The 15,430-nt window shown below is 39.9% G+C and overlaps 1 long non-coding RNA gene across 1 annotated transcript; it reads right to left on the bottom strand.

Moving 5' to 3' along the window:
• Positions 1–3,111: 3,111 nt before the first annotated feature.
• Positions 3,112–15,006, bottom strand: LOC130708059 (uncharacterized). The gene is made up of 3 exons (XR_009008066.1): positions 14,840–15,006; positions 9,578–9,635; positions 3,112–4,772 (listed from the first exon to the last, which is right to left on the bottom strand). It is a non-coding gene; the product is annotated as an uncharacterized LOC130708059 (long non-coding RNA).
• Between the last annotated feature and the right edge of the window lie 424 nt (positions 15,007–15,430).

Here is a 15,430-nt window from a genome sequence, read left to right as displayed (position 1 = left end):
TTTGTAGATCTGGATTACGTAAACTGTCAATAATATGTCATTTAATGTACAGCTCTCTGTCTCAAAAACTTGTATAACTGTGCTTTGACCTCTCATGGGCAGAAGAGTCCTCAGAGCTTTCTGTAAGGTTGATTTTTGGGTTGTAATCCTCAGTTTGGCTTGAATAAAATTTTCCACTTTTTTAAAAAAACAAGTATATTTGATTTACAATTCCATGTTTTGGGGATCGACTATTAATTTTTTTCATCGACACCCCCATTGCATTGTCTTGACATCCTTGTCAAAAATGAATTGACCATAAATTAGGGTTTATTTCTGGATTCTCAATTCTGTTTTATTGAACTATGTATCTATTCGTATGCCCATCCTGTCCTGATTTCTATAGATTCTTATTAAGTTTTTTTTTAATACATTGTAAATTTATTTATTTATTTATTGGCTGTGTTGGGTCTTCGTTTCTGTGCGAGGGCTTTCTCTAGTTGCGGCAAGCAGGGGCCACTCTTCATCGCGGTGCGCGGGCCTCTCACTATCGCAGCCTCTCTTGTTGCGGAGCACAGGCTCCAGACGTGCAGGCTCAGTAGTTGTGGCTCACAGGCCCAGTTGCTCCGTGGTATGTGGGATCTTCCCAGACCAGGGCTCGAACCCGTGTCCCCTGCATTGGCAGGCAGACTCTCAACCACTGTGCCACCAGGGAAGCCATCTTATTAAGTTTTAACACAGGGAAGTGTGAGTCCTCCAACCTTGTTCTTTTACAAGATTGTTTTGACATTTCCAAATGAATTTTATGATCAATTTGTCAATTTCTGCAAAAAGGAACCTGGGATTTTTTTTTTTTTTTTTTTGGCCTTGCAGCCTCTGGGATTTTAGTTGCCTGACCAGGGATTTAACCCCAGGCCCTCAGCAGTAAAAGCGTGGAGTCTTAACCACTGGACTGCCAGGGAATTCCCAGCACTTGGGAGTTTGATAGGGAATGTGTTGAATCTATAGATCAGCTTTGGGAGTACTGCCATCTTAACAATATTGTCTTCCAGTATATGAATGTGGAGATATCATTCCATTTATTTTGTTCTTCTTTAATTTCTTTCAGTGATGTATTATAGTTTTCAATGTATAAATCTTGTACTTTTGTTAAATTTATTCCTAAATATGTTATACCTTTTAATGTTTTGTAAATGCAATTGTTTTCTTAATTTTATTTTTGGAATGTTCATTGGTAGTATAAAGAAATACAGTTGATTTTTATATATTGATTTTGTATCTTGCAACCTTGCTGTATCTGTTTGTTAGTTGTAACAGTGTTTATTTGTGGATTCCTTAGTATATTCTGTTTACAAGATCATATTATCTATAAATAGAGATAGTTTTATTTCTTCCTTTCCAATCTTGATTACTTATATTTCATTTTCTTGCCTTACTGCACTGACTAGAACCCCCAGTACAATGCTGAATAGTACAAGTGAAAGTAAACATTCTTGTTTTGTTCCTGATCTTAAGAACAAAAAGCATTCAGTCTTTCTTTTTTTTAAATAAATTTATTTATTTATTTATTTATTTATTGGCTGCATTGGGTCTTCGTTTCTGTGCGTGGGCTTTCTCTAGTTGCATTGAGCAGGGGCTACTCTTTGTTGTGGTGTGCTGGCTTCTCATTGCAGTGGCTTCTCTTGTTGTGGAGCACAGGCTCTAGGCATGTGGGCTTCAGTAGTTGTGGCACATGAGCTCAGTAGTTGTGGCACACGGGCTTAGTTGCTCTGAGGCATGTGGGATCTTCCCAGACCAGGGCTCGAACCCATGTCCCCTGCATTGGCAGGCGGATTCTTAACCACTGTGCCACCAGGGAAGTCCCCAGTCTTTCATTTTAAAGTATAGTGTTAGCTGTGGGTTTACTATACATGGACTTTATCAGGTTGAGAATGTTGTCTTCTATTGCTAATTTGCTGAATGTTTTTCATCATGAATGAATTTAAGATTTTGTCAAATGCTTTTTCTGTATCTGTTGAGATGATCCTGTGGTCTTTGTCCTTTATTCTATTAATATGGTATATTACACTGATTAATTTTTGTGCATTGAACTGACCTTGTATTCCTGGGATATATCACACTTGGTCATGGCATATAATCCTTTTTATATGTTGCTGGATACCATTTACCGGTATTTTGTTGAAGATTTTTGCATCTATATTCTTAAGAGATGTTGGCCTGTAGTCTTCTCTTCTCATGATTTCTTTGTTTTTGGTATCAGGATAATACTGGTGTCATAGAATAAGCTGAAATGTGTTCCCTTATCTTCTGTTTTTTTGGAAGGGTTTGTGAAGGATTGGTGTTAATTCTTCAACTTTTAGTTTTGTTTATTTTCTCTATTTTTTGTCTATTCTCTAATTCATTTACTTCCACTTTAGTCTTTATTATCTCCTTCCGTCTGCTTGCTTTGGGTTTAGTCTGATTTTCTCTTTCTAGTAACTTAAGGTAGAAGGTTAGAGTATTGGTTTGAGATCTTTCTTCTTTTCAAATATAGACATTTACAGCAGTAAATTTCCCTCTGAGCACTGATTTAGCTGCATCCCATAAGTTTTGGTATGTTATGTTTTTATTTTCATTCATCTCAAAGTATTTTCTAATTTCCCTTGAGATTTCTTCTCTGACCCCATTGGTTATTTAGGATTGTGTTGTTTAATTTCTACATTTTTTTATTTCCTAAATTTAATTCTGTTACTGTGTTCTAATTTCATCCCATTTTAATAAGCTTTGAAAATGTAAAGTGTGTGTTCTCCAACTTTATTCTTCTTTTTCAAAATTGTTTTGGCTGTCCTGTATCCCTTGCATTTCCATTAAAATTTTATGATCAGCATGTCAACTTCTGACAAAAAGGAAGCTGGGTTTTTGATAGGGATAGTGTTGGATCTGTAGATCAATTTGGATAGCATTGCTATCTTAACAATATTGTATTTTGACCCATGAATATGTGATATCTTTCCATTTATTTTAAGGTATACATTTTAAAAAATATAAAATAAAATGTGGAAGCCCTGAGGTTAAGTGAATTTGGAGAGAAAAAAGATTGGTATGTGACACGCTAGAGAAGTGAAATCAACTTTAATATTAATTTTGCTACTGTTACATTGTTGAAGGGTATAACGACTCAAATCCATCCTACTGCAAAAAAATAAAGAGAAGGGGAAAAATGAGGAAGAGAGAAAAAGGAAAGGAGGGAAGGCGAGAGAGAGACAAAGGTATAGAGGGAGGGAGAGAATGCAACATGTACTGGCAAGTTAGGTAAAGGCAGAAAATGTTTATTTCATTTAGTGCCTTGCAGGTCTTTTGTGACCTTAGCAAGAGTTGCTCAGTGGAGCAACTGTTCAGCAACCAGAGCAGAAAAGATTGAGGATTGATAATGATAGTATTTTTCTCACGGCATTACTATGAGAATGAAAAGATTTAATGAAGTTAAAAGTTCCTAGCATAGTTGCTGGAACATCATACACTAACAATAAATGTTAGGTGTTATTAAGAATGTTCTTGTTATTATTTTTATTATTTCAATATTATTATTTATTGAATAATATTATTCAATATTAGTTATTATTTAAAGTGCTTGTCTTTAAGAGAATAGGATTATAGATTGTGCCCTTTATGCATTGCTTCTGAGTCATAAAATCACTGACTAATAGTGGGCAAAATTTAAAATAAAAATCATGAAGTTCATTTAAATAAGCGGACCAGGCATAATTGTCTGAGTATAAAAAGACAAAAATAAGAAAAGGAAACTCCAAATTAAAAAAAACCAGATGCTTATTTTACTTTATGTATGTACAGATTATGGAACATTCAGACAATATTGCAAGAGGAAAGAATAATCTTTTTCCTCCCTATAAGTTTATTATAACAAACATATTTTTCTAACTAAAGAAAAAATAAAATGTGGAGGAACTACACAGGCTTTAGAGAAGAGGAACAGGTTCATATAGTAAAAGATCAAATAATTAGAACCTAATCTTAAGAAGAAAGTATTAGGAGATTGTTATTTTGGCCTTAAATATTTATAGGACCTTTATAAAACTGCTGATTTGCCGTTTATGAGATTTGTGGAGGAGACAATAAAATGGAAGTTATAAATTAAAACATGAAGATTTCAAAATATCATTTAAAAGTTTGTCAAAGCTGAACTAGGCAACTGAAGAAGAGTGTTACTGTATAGCCAAGTGTGTGTGTGTGTGTGTGTGTGTGTGTGTGTCTGTGTTGTATGGGTACAATAAAAATAACAGCAAATACTTAAATAGAGCTCTTACTTGTCTTCAGTTGCTGTTCTAAGGCTTTACAGGTGGGTTTTTTTTTTATTTTAATTACTTATTTATCCTCATGGGAATCCTATGGGGTAAGAAATATTTTTATCCACGTATAAGTAGGTTTGCCAGATTTAGTAAATAAAAATAGAGGATGCCCAGTTAAATTTGAATTTCAGATAAACAATAAATATTGCCACATACATATGCCAGAAAGAGATTCATTATTTACCTGAAATTCAAATTTAACTGGGTGTCCTATATTTTGTCTGCCAGCCCTACGTTTAATAGATGGGGAAGCTGAAACTCAGACATGGTGGGAAGGGAGCATCCAAACCTCACTGGAAGAACAGAAAGAAGAAACTGCAGAACTTCCACTCTTTCACGCTCTCTGTGCTTCTCTGTAGAAGACAGGGGGGGCTGGAACCATGGTTTTTGGAGGCCCCATCTTCATTACTGTTCTTTGTCTTTGGGAAGCCAGTTGGAGTCATTCATCTATTAATTCAACAAATATCGGTAGAATGCTTAGTCAGGTCCAGACATTGGAACTGCACCATGAACCTAAACAAGATAGATGTAGCTCCTGCCCTCATGCAGTGGACAGGGTAGTGGAGAAGACACAGGTTAAATGAGTGTACACTGCAGAGTGAGGGGAGTTGTGATGGAGGGCAATTGGGGGCAGCAGGGACATGCAGACGGCCTCCTCTCCTGGCTTAGGGGGCTAGTGTTGGGTAGGGTAGTGGTTCTCCAAGCAGCGCCCCACACCCAGCAACACTGGCACCACCTGGGAGCTTGCTGGAAATGCAAATTTTCAGGCCCCACTCATGACCTCCTGATCTGGGGCCTAACAATTTGTGTTTTAATAAGGCCTCCAGGTGATTTTAACTCACTCAGGAACCACAGATGTAGAGCATTGGCCATTAGGGGAGGTGAAGATGCCCAGAGCATCTCTGGCCTATCTTCCCCTGTGAGGATGGGATGCCATCTCCTCAAAGCCAGGGCTCCCAGATCCTTGCCCCATTCCAGTAAAACAAGACTAACTAGACAGATGCAGTGATTTAAATGTCCTGTTTTGAGCTGTTCTTTCCTTTAAAGGAAAGAAAAGCTGCAGTTGCTTATTCCCCAGACTATTAAGCCTTTCGCACATGTTCAGGAGTAGTTAGAGGTCTTTGACCATTACAGTGGCCACAGATGCTCTTCTGAGACACTAGGATAAGTTATTAATGAGCTGACTTTAAGGAAATCCTTGTTTTATGTCCCCTTAAATTTCAACACTTAAAAAAGGTCCTGGAAATGCCTAAGAGACCCCTATAGTTTACTTCTCTTCATCTCCTTTCATGGACTTATTTGTATACAGCCCTCAGAGATCTGGTGTCTGCCTATTTTTCCAGTCTCCTAGGTCTCTGTTTTTCAACACACGGCTATTGCTCATTGCTCTCAGCTTACTGACTCCTTGTGGTTTCTACTTCTGTTTATTTTTTCATTCTGCCAAGCCTTTATAGAGACTCTGCCTGTGCTTGGAATGCCTTTCTTGGACTGCCTCATGGACTCTACTCATCCTTTAAGACTTCGTTTAGATTTTAAGCCCTTCTTAACTCTCCTACTCCCATTTCCATTTGTTCAATATTTCATTCATTTATCTAATATGTGCTGGGCTACAACTCTGTGTCAGATACTCTTTTAGGCTTTGGGGATGCAGCAATGAAGGAAACAAATCCCCGCCCTCATGGAGCTTACATGCTAGTAGTGGGGCAAAATAGGCAGTAAATAAACAGATCATTAAAATATGTAGTATGTCGCTATATGAGTCCATTTATATGAAATACAAAAGCAAGCAAAATTAAAATCTATCCTGTTAGAAGTCAGCATAATGGTTACCCTTGGAGTGTGAAAGGGGGATGGTAGCTAGAAGAGAGCATGGGAGAATCTGGAGGTGTTAGTCATGTTCTGTTTCTTGATTTGGGTGCTGGTTACATGATTGTATTCAGTTTGTGAAAATTAATTGAGCTGGATGCTTACATGCTCTTTTCTGTGTGCATATTATATTTCAATATAAAGTAAATATTTGTGTAGTATATCAGACAGTGAAGAGTCATATAGAGAAAAATAAAGCAGGGAAGGAAGATTGGGAAGAGGGTAGTAAGGGGGGGAAGGAGGGTTGCAATTTAAAATAGGCAATCCAGGGGCTTCCCTGGTGGCACAGTGGTTAAGAATCCGCCGGCCAATGCAGGGGACACGGGTTTGAGCCCTGGTCCGGGAAGATCCCACATGCTGCGGAGCAACTAAGCCCGTGAGCCACAACTACTGAGCCTGCGCTCTAGAGCTCGCGAGCCACAACTACTGAAGCCCACATGCCTAGAGCCCGTGCTCCGCAACAAGAGAAGCCACCGCAATGAGAAGCCCGCGCACCGCAATGAAGAGTAGTCGCCGCTCGCCTCAACTAGAGAAAGCCCGCGCACAGCAACAGAGACCCAATGCAGCCAAAAATAAATACATAAATTTATAAAAAAATAAAATAGGCAATCCAGAGAAAGTCTCACTGACAGGTTAAATTTTAACAAAGATTTTAGGAGGTGAGGGAGCCAGGTCTTGCGGTGGGTGAGGGCTGGTGGATTTGAGGGGCAGCAAGGAGGCCAGTGGTTGGAATACAGAGAATGCATGGGAAAGTGTAAGAGATAATATCAGAAAGTTAACAGGAGGCTGGATTGTGTGGTGCTTTATAGGCCATTGTAAGGGTTTTAGCTTTTGCTCATACTATGGGACTAGATGGAAAGCTATTGGAGGGTTTTGAGCAGAGGAGTGAAGTGGTCTGTCTTATATTTTAAAAGTATCTTTCTGGCTGCTTTTGAGAAAAGACCCAAGAGAGGCAAGCATGGGAGCAGGGTGACCAGTTGGGAGATTGTTGTAATAATCCATGTGAGGGAAGATGATGGCTTGGTCCAAGGTGACAGTAGTGGAAGTGGTGAGAGAAGAGAGTGAATTAAGTATATATTTTTGAAGTTAGAGCAGATAGGATTTGTTGACAGGTTAGATGATGGGTGTGAGGGAAAGAGGGGAGTCAGTGATGACTAAGGTTTTTGCCCTGAGCAATTGGAAGAGTGGTGTTGCCATTTATGATAATCAGGAAGTCTGGAGTTTGGTTTGGGATGTGTTAAGTTAGAGATGCCCATTTCAGACATTTGAGGTGCGAGGTTGTGTAGGTGATTGGATATGAAATTTGGATTTAGGAGAGAAGTCCAGGCTTGAAACATAAACCTGGGAGCTGTCAACATATAGATGGTATTTCAAATTATGAGATTAGATGGGCTCACCAAGGGAGTAGTCATAGAGATGAGTAGAGGTCCAGGGACTGAATCTTGGGACCCTCCAGCATTTATAGGTCAAGAAGGTGAAGAGAGACCAACAAAGGAAAATGAGAAAAAGTGGACAGTAAAGTAGAAGGGAAACTACAAAAGTTTCATGGCCTGGAAGCCAAATGAAGAAAATGTTTCAGGGAGGAAGGAGTGATCACCTGTATCAAAAGCTGCTGATGGGTCAAGTAAGATGGGGACTGAGAATAGATTGTTTGAGAGAAGGAGCATGGGCAACTTTGGGGGACTGAGAATAGATCACTGGAGAGGTAACCTGGAGGGCAGTTTGCTTCAAAGGGGAGCAGCAGAGAAATGCGTATTAACTGAGAAATTTATAGGGTCTTATTTTTCTTTTTTTAGATGAGAGAAGTAACAGTGTGTTTGTATGCTGATAATGAACAAATGGGGAGGGTAAAGTTGATGATGCAGGAGAGGGGGAAGAATTACTGAATAATGCCTCTCAGTAGGCAGTGGGGACGGGGTCTAATGCACAGGTAGAAGGGTTTGCCTTAGGTAGGATTTATGTAAAAGGGTAAACAGAGTATGTGGGCAAGATGCCGAAAGGTAAGTGAAGAGGTAGTGGGAGCTTATCTTCTGCTTGCTTCTAATTTTCTCAGTGAAACAGGGGGCAAATCATCAGCTGAGTGTGAGGCTGGAAGTGGTGTTGTTGAAGGTTTAAGGAGAAAGAATGGGGAGCAGGAGAGAATAACTGAAGAAACATAACAGGCTTCCTGGGCAGTACTAAAAGCACTTTTGAAGTTTGTGGTTGTAAGTTTAAAGTGAGAACACCCAGCATGGTTGTGTATTTTTCTCCAGCCACATTCAGTTGCTTGTGTGTGGACGCAGAATGGGAGGAGAGTCAGGTTAACCAGATGTTGGGATTTGGCCATGCGAATATGACAAAGGAAGACAGATGAGTGCTAGAAAGTGAGGATAAAAATCAATTATGGGATCTAAGCTGGATTAGAGCATGAAGAATGTGAAGCATGGGAAGGACAGTGAAAATGTGGTAGGAAAATTGGGTTTTAGGTCTTGATGGCTGCCAAAGAATTTTAGACTTGGGTGCTACAGATAGTGAGTGAGCTGGAAGGATAGAGGCAGTGGCTGGAGAGTTTCAGTGCTTGAAACTGAGGTAATGAAGTGGTTTTGGTTATTGCTAGTAACAAAATCTAAGTTCTAACCATGGGGAAGGTGGGCTAAGATAAGATGGAAAAAACGGGTCCTTGGAGGAAAGGAGGTTCCGGTCCACAGGAGGTCAATGGAGGTATCATACATGAGATAGTGACACCAAGAATTATGACAGAAGTAATGTTGGCAGCTTGACAAAGCCAGAAGCTAAAATCAAGGAATGGTGGTGGGGAGCAATAGAAGACTGTAACAAGGAAGGGTGGGGACGAGACTTTAAGCTGAGAGGAGGACAGCAGAATGATGAGGAAGCCATAATGAGAATAAAGGAATTCACTTACCCAAGTACGGCGAATGGTGGAAAGAAAACCAGCACCACTTGAAAGGACTATATGGGAAGAAATGTCCTCAGTGGAGAGTCAAATTTCAGGAGGTGAGGGAAATGTTACTAGAAGAAGTTGAGAATAGAAGGGGTTTGCTGATGACTGGTAGCAAGTCCAGAGGGCACAGTAGAAGGGTTTCAGAAGTTGGGAATAGGTTGCAAAGGGGATCAATAAAGGGAGAGTACAGAGCCATATGGGGCTCAGAGTCCGGGTGGTGAAGGATGCACTGAGGGTCTTGGGCTTCTTGTGGTGGTAAACGTGAATTGGGAAACAGACCTGATGAGATTGGATATGGTGGTCTCAAGGCAGACTCTGACAGCAAAACTGTAAATGTCGTGGGGGGGAAAGAGGGTGAGGGTATTGTCAGGAGCACAGAGAGTTCTGAGGTCCCCTCTTCATTCTCCATGACAGAGGTGTGGAGGCCAGGGCGGAGCAGCCTTACCTGGAGCACGTGGCACTCAGGGACTCCCTTTTGATTCTTGCGGGTGATGACGTGGAAGCTGGAGGAGAAGCAAGGTGGCTCAAGTTGTGCATGTTACAACTCAGGAGTGCTCCACTGACATAGCCTCTGAGTGCCTGGCACCCCTGGAGAAGGGCAGCGTGACTGCCCTGGAAAAACACGCTCTTCATAGCACCTCAAACACATTGTGTGAGCAAACTTACTGCACTGCTGAAATTCATTATTATTCATCTTGTCCCAAGACTGCGAATCCCTCACAAGCAGGAACCGTGTTCCTCTGTCCCTCTTCTCTGGCTCCTGATACATAGTAGGCTCTTGGAATAGCTGTTGTTAGCTCTTAGTTTTTGAGTCTCATCGTCATGGCCCCAGAGATGCAAAATAACCTTGAATCTTGAAACGGAAATGCCCAACTCTGTTGTTCCTTTTCTCAGGACACATCAGGAGCATCTTCCTCCTTCCTCCCCCTGCAGGCTCAGATCTAATAAGCAGACTCTGCAGTCATTCCTTGGCCTGGGATGTATTCCTTCCGGTGTATACTGGAATGTGGAGGGATCTGGTGACTGATGGTATCAGTTCCTCTGACATGTGTCCCAGTTCCACAAACCTAACAGACACAGTAGTATAGTATATTCCGAAGCCCTGGGCCTATTTTGCTTCTGTATCCCCCCTCTCTCTGAAACTTGGTGGGAAATATCCCATTCACTTCCCTTTTCTCTTTTTGCTTCTCTCATTGTTCCCCTAACAATAGTGTTGAATTAATGAATGAGTAAACCAGGATTTTGCCTTAAAAATGAAGGAGAGTTGCTAATGGTGAATGAATTATTTGAGGGCTACTGCTCTTAGGAGGAACAGAGAGAACTCATTTTTCACGACTGTTCCTTCCTGTGTGACTTTCAGGAATGCACTGTGGCTGAATGCAGGGTTTGCCTCTAATATAAAACTCCAGCCTTCCATGCTTTCTTTCTTTTTTACAGAGAGAAAGTATCCCCGTACATATGACTACTATTAAGAGATTTGAATAACATCTGCCCGAGGACCAAACTGTCTTGCCTTTAGCCACTGGAGCTCCTGGTTTTCTCTTGTGGACTATATTCTCTTTGTCCTAGGCACCTACCTGTCATAAACATAAAAAAATAAGGAGGTAACAGGTCCAGTGTACGGGATGTTGACTAAAACTATAGGAGCTCCCCTATTTTGTCTCTCTTAGGTCTGTAGATTGATAAAGTCTTGTTTCTTTATCTCTAATTCTCTTATTTATAAGATTTACTTTTATTTGACCTCATGCCTCTCACATGTCAAGTTCTCTGAATAAAATTTTAAAATCTTTACTGTGAGATGAAAGGTGACCAAAAACCTGATGCACTTTCTACTCTGTGTATGTTTCATTGATGTGGTGCTGCAGTGACAGACGATTTGTTGGAGACTTCAGGGCAGAGCAGTATTTCTCTAAGCCAGATTTTTTGGGTTTTGGTATCGATGTTATTACATGGGCACTTTGCTGATACAAAGTTGAGAGAGAGAGACATCTTCCTAAAACTGATTATGAATGGGAATCACTATATCTGTAAAAGCCTTCTTTTACATAGCATAACTGAGCAAAGGCTATGGAAATCTTGGAAAGTCAAAGAAGGTGAGACTAACTCTTGAACGTTTCTGATTTGCCCAACTGATTTCAGAGTCTTTATTATTCCTAAAACTCACCTTCCAAATCTCTCCTATCTCTATGCTTTTTGTACAGAATCTCCTCCTTTGTTCCTTTTGGAAGGGGGTGGGGGTGATATCTGTCCTGGGCCTTGTAGGAATCAAACTTAGGTTATGGGAGAGAGGAGAAAAAGGCATGTAAGAGAAAAGGGAATTCAGAAAATCATCCAGGAATCAGAGATTTTAATTGGCTTAAAACCCAAATTTTTTGAATTACTGGATTCAGGTGATAAAATAATTTTGATGGAGATAAGATATATATCTGCTTCTAAAACGTCCACATAGAATGTCACAAAAAGAAGGCACCTCAGAGAGGTTTACTGGGCCAAACCTCTGAGGTGTGTGCTGGAGGTTGCTGGGGTCCCACACTGGCTGGCATGACTCCTGGATGCATCGTTTCTGGGGAAACCAAATTGGATTGTGGATCACGCCTCGGGGAACTTCAGAGGCCCGACCTGATCCACACTCACTTAAGAGTGAGAAGACGTGCAGACAGTTATTAGAACTAAATGAAAAAACTTATTAATTGCTTAGACGTGCTCAGCAGTTACATAATTAGAGAACACGAATGAGGAATTAATGGCTCATGTGGATGTAATAATTTTAAAAACAAAGGGAAAGACGGTGGCAAAGTAGAATGAGTATGAGAGGGACCCGGGTTTGAATCCTGACTCTGTTCTTTACGAATTGTGTGGTATTACATAAACTCCTTAAACTTTACAAACTGTCTGTTCCTTATCTGTAAAATATCTTTTTCACAAAGTCATTGTGACAATTATAAGAATGTATAATAGATGAAAATAATTGGTGATAATTTGACATTTACACAGCACTTTCTATGTGCCAGAGACTATTTGAAAAAAATTATATACATTAGCTCATTGAATCCTTGAAAAAAGAACAAAATGAGGTAGGTACTATTGTTATGCCACTTTAAAGAGGAAACTGAGGGACTTCCCTGGTGGTCCAGTGGTAAAGAATCTGCCTTCCGATGCAGGGGAGGTGGGTTCGATCCCTGGTCAGGGAACTAAGATCCCATATGCCACGGAGCAACTAAGCCCGTGCGCCACAACTACTGAGCCCACGCTCCTCAACTAGAGAGCCTGCGTGCTGCAAACTACAGAGCCCACGCTCCACAGCTACAGAGCCCACGGACCCTGAAGCCCGCGCGCCACAACTAGAGAGAGAAAACCCGCACGCCACAACTCGAGAGAAGAGTGTGTGACGCAATGAAGAACCTGTGTGCCGCAACAAAAGATCCCGCATGCCTCAACGAATATCCCACGTGCCGCAACTAAGACCCGATGCAGCCAAAAAAATTTTTTAAAAAATAAATAAATAAATAGGAAACTGAGACACAGAGAGATTAAATAACTCCTGGAATATAAAGGGCAGGGGCAGAACCAGGATATAAACTGAGGAAGCCTGGTTGTTAAACATTACATTATATCGTCTCTCAGTAAGTTATCAGTCACAATAAGAACAATGTTATGATACAGATAAATTAGAAAGAAGTTGAAACATGAAACTAAGAATGGCATTTATGAAAGACAAAGAATATATAAAGTTATAAATATTACTGGCTGCCAGCTTTAACTATGGAGTCTAGTGGAAGGATTTTGGAGCAAGCATTTTGTTTTGAGTTGTCACTGCTCCTTGGAAAATGACAAATTCTGCTAACTTATATAATTTAAAATGAGGCAAGGCACTAGAAGGATAAAGTCCCTTCTCTTTTGGCAGCAGAAATTTCCTTTCAATTATGTTTCATCCTCTTGACAATTTTATACAGGTTTCCTGGTTAAATATTTTATTCTTATCTATTAACAATCTTGTCTCTTATTTTCCTGGCAATGCAGTCTTTTTACAGACCCTAACACTGTCACGTTTCCTAAGTTTCTTATCTGACCACATCAGGTCAGTTAAGACCTGTGCATTCCAGTGATCACGATCAGGGTGCACTTCCTGTTCTTTTCTAAATTCATTTAACCTGTTTTCCAGCAAGTTGTGTTACTCCATTCCATACATTCATGGTGCTTCCTTCTCAGTTTTGACCTCTCTATAGAATCCATGGTACCATTTCCCATCTGAACTCTCTACATCCTATGTTTTCATCTATGAATCCAACCCACTGTACCATTTTTCTAACTGTGTACACTTTTTGTTAACGATGCCATGAGGAAGCAGGAGAAATACACATACTAGAGTTTCTCAGAGGGTTCTCTGTCTGTATTATGGACCTTCCCAACTCAACATTTTCTTTTCTTTTTTTTCCTCACTTGATATATTCTCCATAGGCCATCTTGTCCACACAAAGGAACACTATCTCCATACTGTCTATTCCAAGATCTTTATCTCTAGCCCAGATCTCTTCCAAAACCTTCCTATCCAACTACTACTCATAAGACATCTCCAAACTCAGATTCAACCTGTGAAAAACTGAATTCATCATCTCCCATTCCTTCCTCCTTTCCCCAGCCAACTGGTTTCTCCTGCTCTTACCAACCCTAGAAAATGGCACCATTATCTACCAAGTCATCCAAGCTGGAACCTTAGGGTCATTCATGACCATTACCTCCTCCTTAACTCCCATAGCTAGTCATTAGCCAGCTCTTGTCAATGTTATTTCATTAACCTTCTATTAATCCCCACTACCACTATCTGAAAATTCAAGTCACCATTATTTCTCACCTCATTCCTGAAGTAGCCTTCTATCTGGTCAACTACTGCCAGATCTTGCCACCCTCATGACAAAGGGCTAATAATAATATATGAAGAACTATTATAAACCAGTAAGAAAAGGCCAACAACCAACAGAAAGTGAACAAAGGGAATGAAAGAAAAGAACAAGGACCAATAATTCATGGAAAGATGCTCAATCTCACATAAGGAATAATAAAATAAATTAATTAAAAATAAGGCAATGAGTTATCATTTTTCCTCTGTTAGAAACCCCAAAGTTTGAAGACACAGTGCTTGCAAACATTTGGGAAAATAGACATGCTCAGTGTATGTATTTTTGGTGCAATTCTAAGTAAATGCATGCAACCCCTTTGAAGGACAAGTGGCAATTATAAGCGAATTTATAAGTGTACACACCCTCTAAGAGGATGAATTTTTTTCACTGTATTCTCTTTGATACAATTTGAATTTTTTATTTTACCATGTGCATGTATTAGTTTATCAATAAGAAATGTGTTAAGTAATTTTTACAAGTGAACTCCTATTGGCAGGAAGACCTCTCATTCAGACAGCAACATGAAACTTCCTAGTTACTTCATGAATCAGCCTTCAGCAGCAGTAGCCCAGGGTTTACGTTCTTCATGTCTTCCACCTATGCTACATTTACCCCAGGGCTCTGAGGGCATCTGCTTAGATCTACTCATTCAATAGACTTTTTTTACTCCCTCCTCCCCCTTATTTCAGAAGTAATTTAAGAGGACTGATGGGGACTTGACACAGGCACTCCAAAACTAAAGTTAATCACAGTAATTTGTTCTAACTTACAGAGCTCATAATGTTACATTTTGATTATAGGAAACTTACCTTCTAAATTATGCTTCTTTCAGGCTATTTCAATTCATTTTCATTTCCTGAACACATGCATACTGTAATAGCAGGAGAAGTGCTCCCAGGGCATGGTAGAAGGTTGGGAGAGGCCAGCCAGCATTTAAAAGTGGTTGTGGACAAGGTACCCTTCAAATTGGGTTTAAGAATTCTGAGAATGAAAGTTTAAAGAATCAAACGGTGATTAATGAGATCAGTAATTTGTAGCAATAACACAACCAGAGATGACATTTTAATATCTGATTAGCATTTGAATAATACTCCAAATCCAATTAGGGTGACCTGGCTATAATTTTAGAGAAGCAAGACTTCTACACATTATGACTAAAATTAAGAAAGCTTAAACCAACTGTAATGAGCTCTCTTGGAAGACAGAATTAATTATTGCTGGTGGGGAGTACATGATATCTGTAAGAATCACTTGGAAAGGGAGATGGAGAACTAGTATTGGTCATGTGTCTCCAAGATAGAGCAAAACAGAGGGTCTTAACTAGCCAACATTCAGTCCACTTGGAAATGTTTATCCCTATGGTATACACGTGTATCTGGTAAACAGCCACTAAGATTATC

This window comes from Balaenoptera acutorostrata, chromosome 4, assembly GCF_949987535.1.
Source record: "Balaenoptera acutorostrata chromosome 4, mBalAcu1.1, whole genome shotgun sequence".
Lineage (NCBI taxonomy): Eukaryota > Metazoa > Chordata > Mammalia > Artiodactyla > Balaenopteridae > Balaenoptera > Balaenoptera acutorostrata.
This window is presented reverse-complemented; position numbering and strand designations above follow the sequence as displayed.